Source organism: Cherax quadricarinatus, chromosome 1 (genome assembly GCF_038502225.1).
Source record: "Cherax quadricarinatus isolate ZL_2023a chromosome 1, ASM3850222v1, whole genome shotgun sequence".
Lineage (NCBI taxonomy): Eukaryota > Metazoa > Arthropoda > Malacostraca > Decapoda > Parastacidae > Cherax > Cherax quadricarinatus.
The window spans coordinates 3,318,784-3,338,681 of record NC_091292.1 but is presented as its reverse complement, the minus strand read 5'-3'; the positions used below and the strand labels follow the sequence as shown (position 1 = coordinate 3,338,681).

At 47.0% G+C, this 19,898-nt stretch overlaps 1 long non-coding RNA gene across 1 annotated transcript; it reads left to right on the top strand.

The window, feature by feature from the left end:
- Nucleotides 1-300: 300 nt before the first annotated feature.
- Nucleotides 301-18,811, top strand: LOC138852567 (uncharacterized). The gene is made up of 3 exons (XR_011391876.1): nt 301-742; nt 4,935-5,012; nt 17,197-18,811. It is a non-coding gene; the product is annotated as an uncharacterized lncRNA (long non-coding RNA).
- The last annotated feature ends 1,087 nt before the right edge of the window (nt 18,812-19,898 follow it).

Sequence of the window (19,898 nt, the reverse complement as noted above, 5' to 3'; positions counted from 1 at the left end):
TCACGTGTCTGGGTGTCGTGCGTGATAGGCAGACCTTGCTGCAGTCTTCACGTGTCTGGGTGTCGTGCGTGATAGGCAGACCTTGCTGCAGTCTTCACGTGTCTGGGTGTCGTGCGTGATAGGCACACCTTGCCGCAGTCTTCACGTGTCTGGGTGTCGTGCGTGATAGGCAGACCTTGCTGCAGTCTTCACGTGTCTGGGTGTCGTGCGTGATAGGCACACCTTGCCGCAGTCTTCACGTGTCTGGGTGTCGTGCGTGATAGGCACACTTTGCTGCAGTCTTCGTGTCTGGGTGTCGTGCGTGATAGGCAGACCTTGCTGCAGTCTTCACGTGTCTGGGTGTCGTGCGTGATAGGCACACCTTGCTGCAGTCTTCACGTGTCTGGGTGTCGTGCGTGATAGGCACACCTTGCTGCAGTCTTCACGTGTCTGGGTGTCGTGCGTGATAGGCAGACCTTGCCGCAGTCTTCACGTGTCTGGGTGTCGTGCGTGATAGGCACACCTTGCTGCAGTCTTCGTGTCTGGGTGTCGTGCGTGATAGGCAGACCTTGCCGCAGTCTTCACGTGTCTGGGTGTCGTGCGTGATAGGCACACCTTGCTGCAGTCTTCACGTGTCTGGGTGTCGTGCGTGATGGGCAGACCTTGCTGCAGTCTTCACGTGTCTGGGTGTCGTGCGTGATAGGCACACCTTGCCGCAGTCTTCACGTGGAAAACAACGATGACTTTTTACCAAACAAGCCAAGTGAGCATTCGTGACGTTTAACATCGTTAGTATCACACGTATGACACACGTCCAGGCGGTATGCAGGTGTCACTCCCAGGTGCTGCATGCATGACAGTACTAGGTGGTCTGCAAGTGTCACTTTCAGGTGTCGCATGCATGATATTAGGTGGCCTGCAGGTGGCTCACCTAGGTGCCACAAGCAAGACACTAGGTGGCCTGCAGGTGATTCACCTAGGTGCCACATGCTCTCTGGCATTTCCTCACTGTTCAAGAATACATTCTATTGGCACCGTTTACACAGGCTCTGACGTGGACGCTAATATAAATCACTAGAACATTGCACACGAGCCAATGTTACAGTCTTCATCCCGGAGGAGGAGGGGGGGGTGATGATGAACTAATGTTGTCATTTATACGAGTGTGAAATGAGAGCTTGGTAAACGTTTTGCACTCTGGAAGGGTTGCTGGTCTTTTTATTTTCTGCCTGGTGAACATGTAAGTTGGCAGGTAAATCTTACAAGCTTATACTTACAGCAACGTCAACAACCTAACCTAACTTCTGAATAAAAAAAAAAATCAGACACAAAATGCCCGAGGAGATATTAAAAGTAAATATGATGTTATTGTTTTGAATTACTTGCGTAATGTGTGAACTTAAGTCTGGCTTTCACTAGACCATCACCTCGCCACTTATACATGTCTTAGCTCTTTAACTAGACCATCACCTCGCCACTTATACATGTCTCAGCTCTTTCACTAGACCATCACCTCGCCACTTATACATGTCTCAGTTCTTTCACTAGACCATCACCTCGCCACTTATACATGTCTTAGTTCTTTCACTAGACCATCACCTCGCCACTTATACATGTCTCAGTTCTTTCACTAGACCATCACCTCGCCACTTATACATCTCTCAGCTCTTTCACTAGACCATCACCTCGCCACTTATACATGTCTTAGTTCTTTCACTAGACCATCACCTCGCCACTTATACATGTCTTAGTTCTTTCACTAGACCATCACCTCGCCACTTATACATCTCTCAGCTCTTTCACTAGACCATCACCTCGCCACTTATACATGTCTTAGCTCTTTCACTAGACCATCACCTCGCCACTTATACATGTCTTAGCTCTTTCACTAGACCATCACCTCGCCACTTATACATGTCTTAGCTCTTTCACTAGACCATCACCTCGCCACTTATACATGTCTCAGCTCTTTCACTAGACCATCACCTCGACACTTATACATCTCTCAGCTCTTTCACTAGACCATCACCTCGCCACTTATACATCTCTCAGCTCTTTCACTAGACCATCACCTCGCCACTTATACATCTCTCAGCTCTTCACTATAGTCATGTGGGTGACCATTTTATTAAATTAATATAGTTTACCGTAAATATGCTGCTCAACTCTGGTCCTCTAACTACTGTATATAAAATACGATGTTGAGGGGGTATAAAAGGGAACAAAACTTGTATCATTGTCAAGCTGGGGCAGCAAGTGGTGGTGAGACTGGGGGAGTAGTCAGAAAGCTGGGACAGCAAGTGGTGGTAAGACTGGGGGAGTAGTCAGAAAGCTGGGGCAGCAGGTGGTGGTGAGACTGGGGGAGTAGTCAGAAAGCTGGGGCAGCAGGTGGTCTGTTTGAACACTACTTGTGTGAAGGTCTGCATTATCAGCGGCTTGATAATTCAATAGATAGGAAAGCTTGAATAACAGTCTTGTTATCTCTTATCTGAGATGGAATGAAGAGGATTGGCTGAGTCATAGATGAAGTAACAAATGATAGGGAACTAGACTACCATGACTATGGCGGCTACATGAAGAATTAGACGCGTGTGCAACATCTGGGTATCTTTATTGTAGATGTTGCCCATGTGTGTAATTCTTCATCTTGTCTGTACTGTAAACCATACATGTACACCATGGCTAGGACCAGTGTATATACATGTATATACCTAGGCTATACTGCTTCTTCAAGCCATAGTTTTACACGTTCCTGGCCTCAACCCCACTGAAATAAGTAGTCTATAATTGATAGCAAATAGTGAAAGCAACCAGAATGGAAAACATTAGTAACCTTGTATGTACAAATATTTGTTCTGATACGTAGCAAAACTGTGGAAACTCGCTTTACTCTGATCACACACTAATCCAGGTGAGACTTGCGTAACACCAGTCCTGGGTATGTCAAAGTAATCCTCCAGAAAATAGGATTACAGCAGTTGATCAATTCACCGAGAACAAGTATTTATTGGCAGTGGTAGTAAATTACGCTCAAGTTAAAGAAACATTGAGGAAAAGGCTCTACTCCTGGTGACAATTCGGGGGTAATTCCTTTATCCTCTAGATTTTATGGTAGGGTCAGTCAGGCTGTTGGTGCTAATAGTAAAATTTATTTAAGACAATTGGTAATTGTTTACATATGAAGGGTGTTTAAGCCTTGGACCAACTCAGACATCCATAATGTAGTTATTGTACTCATGGGTATGTAAGCACTCACTGGGGCTGTTGTACAACAATATTCTAGTCTAGAAAAAAAGTACCTTGGAAGTGTGGTAAATGAGGTTGACAGGTATAAAAGACTTGACCATAAATGTCATCCAGTAGCCCGGGAACACTACCCAAGTTCTTCCAGGTGTGAGCTGAGCGCTCTGCCACGCTTCCAGGTGTGAGCCGAGCGCTCTGCCACGCTTCCAGGTGTGAGCCGAGCGCTCTGCTACGCTTCCAGGTGTGAGCTGAGCACTCTGCTACTCTTCCAGGTGTAAGCTGAGCGCCCTGCCACGCTTCCAGGTGTGAGCTGAGCGCTCTGCTACTCTTCCAGGTGTAAGCCGAGCGCTCTGCCACGCTTCCAGGTGTGAGCTGAGCGCTCTGCTACTCTTCCAGGTGTAAGCCGAGCGCCCTGCCACGCTTCCAGGTGTGAGCTGAGCGCTCTGCTACTCTTCCAGGTGTAAGCCGAGCACTCTGCCATTCTTCTAGGTGTAAGCCGAGCGCCCTGCCACGCTTCCAGGTGTGAGCCGAGCGCTCTGCCACTCTTCCAGGTGTAAGCCGAGCGCCCTGCCACGCTTCCAGGTGTGAGCCGAGCGCCCTGCCACTCTTCCAGGTGTAAGCCGAGCGCTCTGCCACTTCCAGGTGTAAGCCGAGCGCCCTGCTACGCTTCCAGATGTGAACCGAGCGCCCTGCCACGCTTCCAGGTGTGAGCCGAGCGCCCTGCCACGCTTCCAGGTGTGAGCCGAGCGCCCTGCCACTCTTCCAGGTGTGAGCCGAGCGCCCTGCCACTCTTCCAGGTGTGAGCCGAGCGCCCTGCCACGCTTCCAGGTGTAAGCCGAGCGCTCTGCCATTCTTCCAGGTGTAAGCCGAGCTCCCTGCTACGCTTCCAGGTGTGAGCCGAGCGCCCTGCCACGCTTCCAGGTGTAAGCCGAGCACCCTGCTACGCTTCCAGGTGTGAGCCGAGCGCCCTGCTACGCTTCCAGGTGTGAGCCGAGCGCTCTGCCATTCTTCCAGGTGTGAGCCGAGCGCTCTGCCATTCTTCCAGGTGTAAGCCGAGCGCTCTGCCATTCTTCCAGGTGTAAGCCGAGCGCTCTGCCATTCTTCCAGGTGTAAGCCGAGCGCTCTGCCATTCTTCCAGGTGTAAGCCGAGCGCTCTGCCATTCTTCCAGGTGTAAGCCGAGCGCTCTGCCATTCTTGCAGGTGTAAGCCGAGCGCTCTGCCATTCTTGCAGGTGTAAGCCGAGCGCTCTGCCATTCTTGCAGGTGTAAGCCGAGCGCTCTGCCATTCTTGCAGGTGTAAGCCGAGCGCCCTGCTATTCTTCCAGGTGTAAGCCGAGCGCTCTGCTATTCTTGCAGGTGTAAGCCGAGCGCTCTGCCATTCTTGCAGGTGTAAGCCGAGCGCTCTGCCATTCTTGCAGGTGTAAGCCGAGCGCTCTGCCATTCTTGCAGGTGTAAGCCGAGCGCTCTGCCATTCTTGCAGGTGTAAGCCGAGCGCTCTGCCATTCTTCCAGGTGTAAGCCAAGCGCTCTGCCATTCTTCCAGGTGTAAGCCGAGCGCTCTGCCATTCTTGCAGGCCGCTCGGCTTACACCTGGCACGCAACTTTGACCAAAATTAACAAGTTCATAAATTCAGTAATTTATACAGTAGGGGCAGTTGTATATAGTTTTTGTGATTTTTGTTTATTTTGTTAACAAGTTTGATTTGTTTGTCAGGGGGTGAAACTGAGGCGCCCTTCCTCCTCCTCACCTGCACACATCACCCACAACCTCAACCTTCATATTTACTCTCAGGTGAGTCTTAACTTTGCTATACCTTTAATGAGTTATCAGTTTTTCTACTCCCGACCCCCTCGACAAAGGTTCCTTGATGTTGGTGAGGGGCTCTTGATTTAGGGAATTGGATCTGTGCTCCAGTTCCCCGAATTAAGCCTGAATGCCTTCCACATCCCCCCCTAGGCGCTGTATAATCCTCCGGGTTTAAAGCTTCCCCCTTGATTATAATAATAATCTACTCCCGAAGCCCTTTTTACCTTCTGATGTGAGCAATGTTCCCAGTTTGTGGCTGTGCTGTGTAAGTCACTTTCAACCTTTCTGCTCCTTAGTATCTGAAATGGCTCTCAAGCGGTGGATGAGGATTACCGGTACCTGGGACTTTGAAATTATCTTGAGAAGTCTGTTGGCCATTTCAAGCCTTTTCTGGCCTTCTTGGTTTGTAGTCTTGATGTGAGGACTAGCAGGAGCGCTGTTATGGGGTTTCAGCCAAGAAGTATCTGGCAGCGGCTTGGAGTGAAGACTGGATGTGCCCCTTCCAATGAGCAGCCACCTTTATCTACTTCAGATTCCACTATGGGTGTAGCTGCACGGAAGAGCCTGGCCAAAACTTCCTCCAAACCCAGTAGCTGGAAGTATATGGGCCACCCTATGTGGTGAGCTTCCACGAAGTTCTTAACGTGTAACTGTAACGTCACATAACCACACACAACACAACAACAAGAACACTGTAGAGCCAGTGTCACCTTCACCGATGAGCAGCTCACCCTTAAGCCTCGCTCCCTTTAGTTTGACGTCACTGCCATAGTTTGCCACCTACTTCATATTAGTCTTGGTCGCCCACTAGCACTCTCCTTATGGTCGTCTTGGTCTACATAGTAGTTGCCTTGGTCTACATGGTGGTTATCTTGGTCTACATGGTGGTCGTCTTGGTCTACATAGTTGCCATGATCTACATGGTGGTTGTCTTGGTCTACATGGTGGTTGTCTTGGTCTACATGGTGGTCGTCTTGGTCTACATAGTTACCATGATCTACATGGGGGTTGTCTTGGTCTACATAGTTGCCTTGGTCTACATAGTTGCCATGATCTACATGGTGGTCGTCTTGGTCTACATAGTTGCCATGATCTACATGGTGGTCGTCTTGGTCTACATAGTTGCCATGATCTACATGGTTGCCATGATCTACATGGTGGTTGTCTTGGTCTACATAGTTGCCATGATCTACATGGTTGTCTTGGTCTACATGGTGGTTGTCTTGGTCTACATAGTTGCCATGATCTACATGGGGGTTGTCTTGGTCTACATGGTGGTTGTCTTGGTCTACATAGTAGTTGCCTTGGTCTACATAGTTGTGTTGGTCTACATGGTGATTGGTTGTCTTGGGCTACATGGTGGTAGTGGTCTGTGTGATGGTATTCGGGGGAACACGTGGTGGTCATCTACCTGGAGTGTATTCCGAGGGTCAGCGCCCCCGCGGCTCGGTTCCAGACCAGGTCTCCTCTTGGATTACCTGATCAACCAGACTGTTAGTGTTAACTGCGTGAAGTTCAAAATAAGCACCGCAGTCCAGCTGATCATGCACAGACATGAGAAACTTGTCAAGCTTCTTGAAGAATGCCAGGAGTTTGTTGGTACTCTCCCTTATGCGTGAAGGGAAGAGGTGGAAGTCTTAGTCCATTCACGCTCATATATTTCCCTTTGTGTACTCATTGCACTCCTGCTTTTCATTGGGGGTATTTTGTACCGTCTGCCAAGCCTCTTACTTTCACTGGGAACGATTTGTGTGAGCAGATTTGGAACCAGTTCCTCTAGAATTTTCCAGGTGTAAATTATGATGTACCTCTATCGCCTACGTTTTCAAGGAGTGAGCATTGAAAGTTCTCTGCACATTCTCCAGATCTGCTGGAGTACTGCTGTTTAGAGTACAGAAGTACTCCAGCCTAGAGGGAACAATTGGCTAGATAAGAACAAGTAGGCTCTTGTAACAAAGGAAGTTTTTATCATGTGTGTTATTATATCTGGCACCCACCAGCTGGCACCCACCAGCTAGCACCCACCAGCTAGCACCCACCAGCTAGCACCCACCAGCTAGCACCCACCAGCTAGCACCCACCAGACACAGCACAGAATACTGACAACCAGACTCGCAGCACAGAATGCTGACAACCAGACTCGCAGCACAGAATGCTGACAACCAGACTCGCAGCACAGAATGCTGACAACCAGACTCGCAGCACAGAATGCTGACAACCAGACTCGCAGCACAGAATGCTGACAACCAGACTCGCAGCACAGAATGCTGACAACCAGACTCGCAGCACAGAATGCTGACAACCAGACTCGCAGCACAGAATGCTGACAACCAGACTCGCAGCACAGAATGCTGACAACCAGACTCGCAGCACAGAATGCTGACAACCAGACTCGCAGCACAGAATGCTGACAACCAGACTCGCAGCACAGAATGCTGACAACCAGACTCGCAGCACAGAATGCTGACAACCAGACTCGCAGCACAGAATGCTGACAACCAGACTCGCAGCACAGAATGCTGACAACCAGACTCGCAGCACAGAATGCTGACAACCAGACTCGCAGCACAGAATGCTGACAACCAGACTCGCAGCACAGAATGCTGACAACCAGACTCGCAGCACAGAATGCTGACAACCAACACAACATCTGCATTTATAACAGCGTACGGTGTTCACAACGCCATACATTGATAGCTATAATAAGCTAAATTTTGAAAGGTACCATCCTGACACCATGATTTTCCTCCCTTGTTCAGTTAACACTAAACGACCATCACTTCACTAAACTACTATAACCAGGAGTCTTAGTTATACTACAGTTCCATACTTCATCGGCAAGGCCTCGTTTAGATTATGCTGCACAGTTCTGGTCTTCATATTGTACGATGGACATAAAAGGTTTTGAAAAACTTGGAGACTGGGAATGTTTCACTACTGAGATAAAGAGCACTTTCTAGATGAACAATGTTTGAGTGAGATTTGATTGACGTGTACACGTCGACAACTAATTATGATTGACGTGTACACGTCGACAACTAATTATGAAATAAAAGTAACTTGAATAAGGTGTTGAAAATATTAAGGACGACAGAACTGTCAATTAAGAATGATTCAGATTGGTAAAGTTCAGTTTTAGAGGATATAGAGAAGCATTGATTTTGTAGTGTAGTGGAACACGGGTCCTAGTGTCGTTATTGAAGGTGTAGTGGAACACGGGTCCTAGTGTCGTTATTGAAGGTGTAGTGGAACACGGGTCCTTGTGTCGTTATTGAAGGTGTAGTGGAACACGGGTCCTAGTGTCGTTATTGAAGGTGTAGTGGAACACGGGTCCTAGTGTCGTTATTGAAGGTGTAGTGGAACACGGGTCCTAGTGTCGTTATTGAAGGTGTAGTGGAACACGGGTCCTTGTGTCGTTATTGAAGGTGTAGTGGAACACGGGTCCTAGTGTCGTTATTGAAGGTGTAGTGGAACACGGGTCCTAGTGTCGTTATTGAAGGTGTAGTGGAACACGGGTCCTTGTGTCGTTATTGAAGGTGTAGTGGAACACGGGTCCTTGTGTCGTTATTGAAGGTGTAGTGGAACACGGGTCCTAGTGTCGTTATTGAAGGTGTAGTGGAACACGGGTCCTTGTGTCGTTATTGAAGGTGTAGTGGAACACGGGTCCTAGTGTCGTTATTGAAGGTGTAGTGGAACACGGGTCCTAGTGTCGTTATTGAAGGTGTAGTGGAACACGGGTCCTAGTGTCGTTATTGAAGGTGTAGTGGAACACGGGTCCTTGTGTCGTTATTGAAGGTGTAGTGGAACACGGGTCCTTGTGTCGTTATTGAAGGTGTAGTGGAACACGGGTCCTTGTGTCGTTATTGAAGGTGTAGTGGAACACGGGTCCTTGTGTCGTTATTGAAGGTGTAGTGGAACACGGGTCCTTGTGTCGTTATTGAAGGTGTAGTGGAACACGGGTCCTTGTGTCGTTATTGAAGGTGTAGTGGAACACGGGTCCTAGTGTCGTTATTGAAGGTGTAGTGGAACACGGGTCCTTGTGTCGTTATTGAAGGTGTAGTGGAACACGGGTCCTTGTGTCGTTATTGAAGGTGTAGTGGAACACGGGTCCTTGTGTCGTTATTGAAGGTGTAGTGGAACACGGGTCCTTGTGTCGTTATTGAAGGTGTAGTGGAACACGGGTCCTTGTGTCGTTATTGAAGGGAATAATTTATTGAAGGTGTAGTGGAACACGGGTCCTAGTGTCGTTATTGAAGGTGTAGTGGAACACGGGTCCTTGTGTCGTTATTGAAGGTGTAGTGGAACACGGGTCCTAGTGTCGTTATTGAAGGTGTAGTGGAACACGGGTCCTAGTGTCGTTATTGAAGGTGTAGTGGAACACGGGTCCTAGTGTCGTTATTGAAGGTGTAGTGGAACACGGGTCCTAGTGTCGTTATTGAAGGTGTAGTGGAACACGGGTCCTAGTGTCGTTATTGAAGGTGTAGTGGAACACGGGTCCTAGTGTCGTTATTGAAGGTGTAGTGGAACACGGGGTCCTAGTGTCGTTATTGAAGGTGTAGTGGAACACGGGTCCTAGTGTCGTTATTGAAGGTGTAGTGGAACACGGGTCCTAGTGTCGTTATTGAAGGTGTAGTGGAACACGGGTCCTAGTGTCGTTATTGAAGGTGTAGTGGAACACGGGTCCTAGTGTCGTTATTGAAGGTGTAGTGGAACACGGGTCCTAGTGTCGTTATTGAAGGTGTAGTGGAACACGGGTCCTAGTGTCGTTATTGAAGGTGTAGTGGAACACGGGTCCTAGTGTCGTTATTGAAGGTGTAGTGGAACACGGGTCCTAGTGTCGTTATTGAAGGTGTAGTGGAACACGGGTCCTAGTGTCGTTATTGAAGGTGTAGTGGAACACGGGTCCTAGTGTCGTTATTGAAGGTGTAGTGGAACACGGGTCCTAGTGTCGTTATTGAAGGTGTAGTGGAACACGGGTCCTTGTGTCGTTATTGAAGGTGTAGTGGAACACGGGTCCTTGTGTCGTTATTGAAGGTGTAGTGGAACACGGGTCCTAGTGTCGTTATTGAAGGTGTAGTGGAACACGGGTCCTAGTGTCGTTATTGAAGGTGTAGTGGAACACGGGTCCTAGTGTCGTTATTGAAGGTGTAGTGGAACACGGGTCCTAGTGTCGTTATTGAAGGTGTAGTGGAACACGGGTCCTAGTGTCGTTATTGAAGGTGTAGTGGAACACGGGTCCTAGTGTCGTTATTGAAGGTGTAGTGGAACACGGGTCCTAGTGTCGTTATTGAAGGTGTAGTGGAACACGGGTCCTAGTGTCGTTATTGAAGGTGTAGTGGAACACGGGTCCTAGTGTCGTTATTGAAGGTGTAGTGGAACACGGGTCCTTGTGTCGTTATTGAAGGTGTAGTGGAACACGGGTCCTAGTGTCGTTGTTGAAGGTGTAGTGGAACACGGGTCCTAGTGTCGTTATTGAAGGTGTAGTGGAACACGGGTCCTAGTGTCGTTATTGAAGGTGTAGTGGAACACGGGTCCTAGTGTCGTTATTGAAGGTGTAGTGGAACACGGGTCCTAGTGTCGTTATTGAAGGTGTAGTGGAACACGGGTCCTAGTGTCGTTATTGAAGGTGTAGTGGAACACGGGTCCTTGTGTCGTTATTGAAGGTGTAGTGGAACACTGGTCCTTGTGTCGTTATTGAAGGTGTAGTGGAACACGGGTCCTAGTGTCGTTATTGAAGGTGTAGTGGAACACGGGTCCTTGTGTCGTTATTGAAGGTGTAGTGGAACACGGGTCCTAGTGTCGTTATTGAAGGTGTAGTGGAACACGGGTCCTAGTGTCGTTATTGAAGGTGTAGTGGAACACGGGTCCTAGTGTCGTTATTGAAGGTGTAGTGGAACACGGGTCCTAGTGTCGTTATTGAAGGTGTAGTGGAACACGGGTCCTTGTGTCGTTATTGAAGGTGTAGTGGAACACGGGTCCTTGTGTCGTTATTGAAGGTGTAGTGGAACACGGGTCCTAGTGTCGTTATTGAAGGTGTAGTGGAACACGGGTCCTTGTGTCGTTATTGAAGGTGTAGTGGAACACGGGTCCTAGTGTCGTTATTGAAGGTGTAGTGGAACACGGGTCCTAGTGTCGTTATTGAAGGTGTGGAACACGGGTCCTAGTGTCGTTATTGAAGGTGTAGTGGAACACGGGTCCTTGTGTCGTTATTGAAGGTGTAGTGGAACACGGGTCCTTGTGTCGTTATTGAAGGTGTAGTGGAACACGGGTCCTTGTGTCGTTATTGAAGGTGTAGTGGAACACGGGTCCTTGTGTCGTTATTGAAGGGAATAATTTTGGCAGCTTGAAAGTATGTTCAGCAAATGTGATTGAAACTGTTGGCTGTGAGAAGCCTTTGCTTAGGCATTGGGCAGTAGGCCTACCGCAGTGGTGCTTTTATATTGAAGCAAATGGGAGGAAGCAAGACCAGTGTAGGATGTGGAAGCGAGCTGCCTCTCTTGGTGACCTTGAACTGGACACTTTACTTGATTATATACTGGCGTGTGTGACGTCACCAACCTGGTGCCACCATCAGAGCTACAACAACACTGTTAACTTGTAGTGTGTCGCAAGGTTTTTTTTTTTTAATTACCATCATATTAGGTACACTGGTTCCTTTTACCTGACATTTGAATACTTCGAGCAGGGTACCTGAAGACTTTCGAGGGTCAGTCTCCGCAGGGCACAAGCACACCACACCCCCTTTATTTCCTGATAAATTACGCTCTTGGTGCTAGCTGCGCGCAGTTCAACATATACACTACAGCCTGGCTAATCAGGAACTAACTTCAACTTTTATCGAGTTTCCTCTTAAAGACAACTAGGGGGTCTGTTGGTAATTCTCTAGATCGGGTATCTATTTATGGTTCTTGAGATTATCTTCCCCACAGTTCGGTGCCAGAACAGATCTCTTAGGTTGGACAGGAAATATTACAGGATTGAGAACCATTAAGCAGCACATAGGAAGGTACAGATGTGTATGTTTTGCCAAGCTTGACACAGCTTCTAGCAAGTGACAAAAGCCAACAATAAAGTATCCTAAACATTGCATATGTCCATTTTACCTGATGCAGAATATGACAACTTCTGAAATTATGAAACTGCCAGACTTGTGCGTGATGTTAGCAGTAATGACAAGAGCGGATTCTAAACAGCGTTTGTAGTTCTGGTCAGTTTTTCGAATGAATTTAACATCTTTGAAGTTCGTGAGATGGTTGTGGGAGTTTCATTGTCTAGTACAGACGGTGCGCAAGTCATCTGTTTGACATTTTGTACTTGTTTGCTGCTGTGTTGTGCCAGGCTCCTGCAAGTCTTACCCACCATAGTGGGCAAGACTCACATGGGAGAGTTTAGACTTCAGTGCTAATTTCGTTGTGATATCTTGAAGTCGTTTGATAATATATATTTTGCCACTGGCCAAAACTCGCAGAATTCTCAGGTTTGCACACAAAAAAAAATCATAGTGCGAGCCTTATGGAGTTTGGAAACGGATGACACCAGTGTAAATTCTATCACATAAAAACTTGCTGATTAGAACCTTCTCTAAAAAAAATGAAAGGAAAGACCTGCATAAAAATACAAATTCCACATTTTTATAAGATTGACAAAAAATGGTACAAGACCTACACTACACAAGCCAGAGGAAGATGAGTTAAGAGGACGTTCTTGCTTCTCAACTGCTACACCAGCATGACAGGTTGTAGACTACTGTAAAACAAGCAAGCAGGATGCTGACGTAATGTAAATACACATTGCCAGAGTTTTCTATAAGTGTTACCATGGAGTAATAGCATACACAATGCGTGTAACAAGAATAACTTGAAAGCGGTTTGATGAATCTTTAAGGGACACGTAAGTTCCCCGGTCTTCTAATAACATGTTATTAGAAGACCGGGGTAGTTACGTGTCCCTTAATTTTCAAACAAATGTAGAGTAAATGACACTTCAGGTGGAGTGGATACCTCTATTAAGTCATTAAGGTATCCACTGTATCTATGGTGTTATTTATCCCACGTCCTCGATATTTACATAACATTTCAGTCGGAATTTTTAACAAGTGTTGCAGAGTAATTGTCACCAGACAATTTCCCTCCTCCAGACACACGACTATAATACTTAACAATTATCATTTCTAATATAGTCTAAGAATACAATGAAAAATTATGAATGAGGACAAATTTCAGCTACTTAGGTATGATAGTAAATTAGTCAAATAGTTTAATTATTAATAACTTACAATGGCTTATGTTGGTCTCTGGAGCGTAACGAGGAAGCTGCATCATAATCTACAATCTGGAAAATATTTAGATCTCTCAAATTTGGACTGAAATATTCAGTAGGAGAGCAGATGGCGCCTTAGACGGTGCAAAATATACACAGTTAAAAGGAACAATACCGTGACTACACTAACGCAATAAGCACACGGGTTCTAATAGTTTTTATTGAAATACAAGAATTACCAACAAACCTCTAACTCTTATCCCAAAACATTTTATAAATATAATTTTTTATTGAATTAGAGGAATAATATGGAATGCCAAGATTATTGATAATCTGTGATTAGTTTGGAAGGTCTTTCCCCCCTCCCTCTTCATCCTTCCCGCAAGCAAGCCTGAAGCCGGGCCTCCCTGACCTTGATTAGGTCTACCTGGAGGTTCTAGGAGTCAGCGCCCTCCACGGCCCAGTACTCGATCAGGCTTCCTATACAGCAGTATCTGTCTACTTCTAGGTACTACTAGTTGTACTTCTAGATACTGCTCTACGGGTGGACATGAACTAGACGACATCCTTAGGAGTACTGAAGCAAACAAGGATACAAGTAGCCTCTGTATGGAGACGGCTTTGGCTGTGTCAGCTGGTTCTTCGAAGATTTAATTATTTTGACGTTCATAACTTCCCTGGGGAGACTTTTCCAGTGTTCCACAACTCTGAAAAGAGGTTCTTGCCCACAATCTCGTGTCTCAAGCAGCAGCCCGACTGATCAGGTGTATCAGAGGTATACTAGAATGTCAACTAGTAGTCCTAGTCTGAGAGCAGTCCGCGGGGGCGATGATCCCTTGAACCATCTACAGATAAACTATAGGCAAGCGGAAGATTGACGGAGTGCGAGAGGTCCTCGCGGGAGGTTGGCGGAGTGCGAGAGGTCCTCGCGGGAGGTTGGCGGAGTGCGAGAGGTCCTCGCGGGAGGTTGGCGGAGTGCGAGAGGTCCTCGCGGGAGGTTGGCGGAGTGCGAGAGGTCCTCGCGGGAGGTTGGCGGAGTGCGAGAGGTCCTCGCGGGAGGTTGGCGGAGTGCGAGAGGTCCTCGCGGGAGGTTGGCGGAGTGCGAGAGGTCCTCGCGGGAGGTTGGCGGAGTGCGAGAGGTCCTCGCGGGAGGTTGGCGGAGTGCGAGAGGTCCTCGCGGGAGGTTGGCGGAGTGCGAGAGGTTCCTGCTGGACGTAACATCAGAAAGACTTACGAAAGCATTTATTATTACTAGTACGTGCCAGAGCAAGAAGGCTTTACATTTGTGTAATGTTTTTAGCATCAAGTGGAGGTGGGGAATTATAATTATGGGGAGCGCTAAACCCGTAGGATTATACAGCGCATGTGGGGGGGGATGGAAGGTATTCAGGCTTAATATAGGAAACCGGAGGTTTAGCGCTTCTTTTTTATAATAGGGAACCGGAGCACAGATCCAATTCCCTAGATCAAGAGCTCCCTCACCAGCGTCAAGGAACTTCCCTTGAAGGGTAGAGGTGGAAAAGATCATTACAGTAGATTATTCTGCCACAACTGATGTTTTGTTGTAAACTCCATGTATAGACCCATCCTGTGGACGGTAGCTGCTAGTTTGTGCACCTCGTATCCATCCTGTGGACGGTAGCTGCTAGTTTGTGTACCTCGTATCCATCCTGTGGACGGTAGCTGCTAGTTTGTGTACCTCATACCTGTCCTGTGGATTTTGTGTAGGTGCATATGGATAACACAAAGGCTTAGAGGAAATGGGCCTTGAAAGGGTTAATAGCAGCACATTTAAGTAAATACTTAAGATTTTTCTTTTCTTTTGCAAACAAATTTAAGGAACGTTTTATTTCATTTCAGATACCTTTGTCATGTGGGTTATTGTGAAGTAGTTAACTTGTTTGTAGGGTTCAGTAGCATGTCTGGGACAAGTTGGCGCCGCTCTGCCACTGGTCACCACCAGCCACCGTGTCCACTTGTCTCAACTTGAAGCCTGGTTTAGCGTTGATGGTGGTAGTATTGTTGGTGGTGGCAGCGTTGATGCTTGTGGAATTAATTGGGCATTAGAATATAATAATGGAACACTGCAGGAGGCCTAATGTTCCATGCTAGGCAGGGCTAATTCATACATAATCTCGCCCACTCTTCTACTCGTCCAACTTGTATCTAAAGGTGTTCAAAGTTCTCGCTTCATTGACACTATCTGGGAGTTTTTCATTTGTCTACAAATCTATTGCCAAGCCTACTTCCCTAAATACTTTCTAAATCTAAATATCTCTAGCTTGAAGCCATTTCTGCAAGTCTCGCCTCCGTTACATATTTTCAGCATGTTATATCCTATTATTGTTGCTAAACATTAATTAACAACTCCGTTAAAAAAAATAGTTTAGGTCTGGGTGATGTAAGGAACTTGGTTGTCAGTATCAGTGTGCTCAAACTGTAGTCTCTGATCGAGAATATGCGAGTCGCTGTCATAAACAACCTGGTTGAGCAGACAGTCAACAGGGAAGCCTGGCCACGGGTTGAGCTGCAGGAAACAACCCTGGAAACCAGTCGCATGTTAAGCAGTGGTAACCTCCTCCCTCAGCCTGGTCCCAGACCAGGCTTTCTAGTTGATGGCTTGATCAATCAGTCTCTTAGTACTGGCTTCATACAGTTTACCATTGGCATCAAAGTCCGGCTTCATTTACTTATCACCCACTGCTCTTTATTGGAAACAATTTGCACCGTCTGCCAAATCTTGCTCTCATACAAAGTAATTTCATTGTGCAGGTTTGGGACCAGTCCCTCCAGGATTTTCCAGGCGTAAATTATTATGCTGTACCTTGCTCACTTACATTCCAAGAAGTCCAGTTGAAGAGACTTGAAACATCCGCTGTAGTTCATATACACTGGTATTCATCTTGGAGGAAACAAGAGACTTGGAGAGTATCATCATTATTGGCTCGTCATCTCTTGTTTTGAAAGTTTTAGTTATCCAATCTATCATCTTTCTTGCGGTAGAGATAACGTTGTAATCCTTGAATGTGAGATCCTCTGGTATCACCTCAACTCTCGTACATGGATCTTTCGCTGTATCGAATGATTCAAGTTTGTCATGTACTTTATTTCGTACATTGTTCCAGAACGGAGCAACTGAAGCTTGTCATCATTGAACATCATATTGTTGTCAGAGACCCACTGGAAGACTTGCTTTATAGTCGACTGAAGATTTAGTATCGTCTCGATGGACGTCACATTCATTGAGATTTTTAGCATCATCAGCAAGGGTGTTAGGGTACTATGATTTATATGCTTGTCTGTGTGGGATATAAGAATGGGAAACAAGTAGGGCGGGTACTGTGTCATGAACACAGCTTTTCACTGTGCTAGCAGCCTCTTGATGACGTCTGTTTACTAATACTCCTCAGTGTTATATTGGTTAAGAAGTCAAATATTCATCCTCCACTTTTCTTATTTTTTCACGCATTTTGTATGTATGAAAGGAGTGTGTTGAAAAGTCTTGATCTCTGCAATTACCGTCTCATTTTTAGTGTACTCATTGTATCTATGATTTTCATTGGGGGCATTTTGCACCACCTTCCCAGTCTCTTGCTTCCGTAGGGGGGTGAATTAGGTGTTCAGATTTGAGAGCACTTCCCTATTCCCAGAGCTGCTATTTTGCCTGCCTTGAAAGTGGCTGTTTGTGTACTGGTAAAAAGGAACTTGATAAATTTGTATATAAACTATTATTGATCATTGGGGCTGTGGTGCCTATGTCGCACTGCGTGTAGCAAACAGTAACATTCTGACTGAGCAGGTAGTCAAGCAGGAGGGCTCGTGTGAGAGCGGGCCGTAGGGGCAATGATCCCCGGAACCATGAGCAGGTTGGTAGGATACACTGTTACTTACCTACCCACCCACCCACCAGGCATGATGAAGGGCGCAACCAGTCACCAGCAGCCCACCTTGTTCATCCGGTTAGGAGCGCCGTTACCCGCGCTCAACTCAGCATGCAGCTGGGTGCTGTAGCTCAGCCGCAGCAGCAACACTTTAACACAACGGCAACTAGCAGTAGAGGTCAGAACAGCAGTACAAGCACCCCAGTACAACACTGAGCAGGACAGGGCATAAGAACATAAGGAGGAATGCTGCAGCAGGTCTGCTGACCCATACTTGGCAGGTCTTTCTCACACCCAAACCCACTAACAAAAACGTACGTTCAACCAACCCATTATCAGTGTTACTCAAAGAATAAGCATTGATAACTGCTTGATATACTGATATTCCAAACCAATTAAACTGAATTCATTTTTCTTGCCAACTTTGCAAAAAGCTTAATAAGAAAAAATAAAGAAAACGCACAATACTGTGACCTGAAAAATCTACCGATAACCTGCACATAGAGAGAGAGAAGCTTATGACGACGTTTCGGTTTGTGTTAGTGTGACTTGTAATGGTCCAATTGGGACCGAAACTTCGTCATAAACTTGTGTCTGGTATATGCGGGTTAGTGGAGTGAGGGAGAGTTGCAGGTGGGCACGAGCGTAAGGTGATGTGGGGGGAAGTGCAACGGTGCAGACCAGGAATTTCCTGTAAGTGACTCTCCGTCCTCTGAGGGATACCTCTATTACAGCAGGTCACTACCACCTCTGAGGGATACCTCTAGTACAGTGGGTCACTACCACCTCTGAGGGATACCTCTAGTACAGCGGGTCACTACCACCTCTGAGGGATACCTCTAGTACAGCAGGTCACTACCACCTCTGAGGGATACCTCTAGTACAGCGGGTCACTACCACCTCTGAGGGATACCTCTAGTACAGCAGGTCACTACCACCTCTGAGGGATACCTCTAGTACAGCGGGTCACTACCACCTCTGAGGGATACCTCTAGTACAGCAGGTCACTACCACCTGAGGGATACCTCTAGTACAGCGGGTCACTACCACCTCTGAGGGATACCTCTAGTACAGCAGGTCACTACCACCTGAGGGATACCTCTAGTACAGCGGGTCACTACCACCTCTGAGGGATACCTCTAGTACAGCAGGTCACTACCACTGAGGGATACCTCTAGTACAGCGGGTCACTACCACCTCTGAGGGATACCTCTAGTACAGCAGGTCACTACCACCTCTGAGGGATACCTCTAGTACAGCAGGTCACTACCACCTCTGAGGGATACCCCTGGTACAGCAGGTCACTACCACTGAGGAATACCCCTGATACAGCAGGTCACTACCACCTCTGAGGGATACCCCTGGTACAGCAGGTCACTACCACCTCTGAGGGATACCTCTAGTACAGCAGGTCACTACCACCTTCCCTTCGCTGCACTACTGTTAGTGACACTGTATTGTGATGTATACATTGTGTCTGGTTTTCTGCTAATTTATACTCTTATCTCTGATATCTAGACAATTATAGGTGTGCAGACTGGAGTGAGTCCGCCGGTGATACCTTCCATGTAGACCACAGTGAAAAATACAGTACCAGTGAAACTATGAACACAAACACTTGAGCTCTTACCTGTCCTTATACACAAATCTTCGGATGAGTATGTATGTGTGTACTCATCTGTATGTGGTTGTGAGTCATAGCTCCTTTGTGTGTGTGTGTGTACTCACCTAGTTGTACTCACCTAATTGAGGTTGCAGAGGTCGAGTCCAAGCTCCTGGCCCCGCCTCTTCACTGGTCGCTACTAGGTCACTCCCTGAACCGTGAGCTTTATCATACCTCTGCTTAAAGCTATGTATGGATCCTGTGTGTGTGCGTGTGTAAGAACACAGGAAATCGCACAGGTGTTTTCCTTCCGTTATCTTTTTCACTATGGTATTGTCTTTGTAGTCACGTAATTATTTGTCATAGATTTAAGGTGTTGTATTGTCTTATTTTTTCCATCTCTCTCGCTCTCATCTGATTAGCCAGGCTGTGATAGATATGTAGGCCTACGCGACACTGGCACCAACAGCCTGGTTAACCAGTTAATAATAAAGTGTAACCTCAGGCAGGGGTACGAGAGTAACAGAATTCTGGAAACTGGTCATGTGAAGAGTGGCAGGCTGCCTTGTTTATTGCCTTGTTCCACTCTAAACCATCCCACGTCCCTCACTAGCCAGCCCACGTCAGCCACTGTTAACTGTTAAGCCAACCCACGCCAGCCACTTGTATTAGATGTCTTTATGCCCAGGCTTCTCTGTCCTGGTTTCTTTGTGGTGCCGCACCTGTTGATGGTACCCGGGATCATGACCGGCGACACAGTCACCTAGACGGGGCCGCAGTGTGCATGCCTACCAAGATCTACAACTCGTAAAATTTTTCCTGGATGACACTCGGGGGGGGGGGCCTTTATTTTCTTAAGTTTTCCATAGCAGTCCTAGTATTTTTTGTTGTAAATTTATATACTTCTTGCCAGCGCTAAGGAAAATACAGATTTTAAATGATTATGTAAGTGTTTAAAGAGCGAGCACTACGTCTGACTTATGAGGGAGGACTGATTTGAAACCCTACTGTGGGGGACATGATCCCAGAAATCTTTAACAGGTGAACACACCAGAGTTTAAGGAGTGTGTGAATGAGGATGTGTGTGGGTGGCATTCCAAGTCCCACCTGCGTGTGTGCGCTCACCTA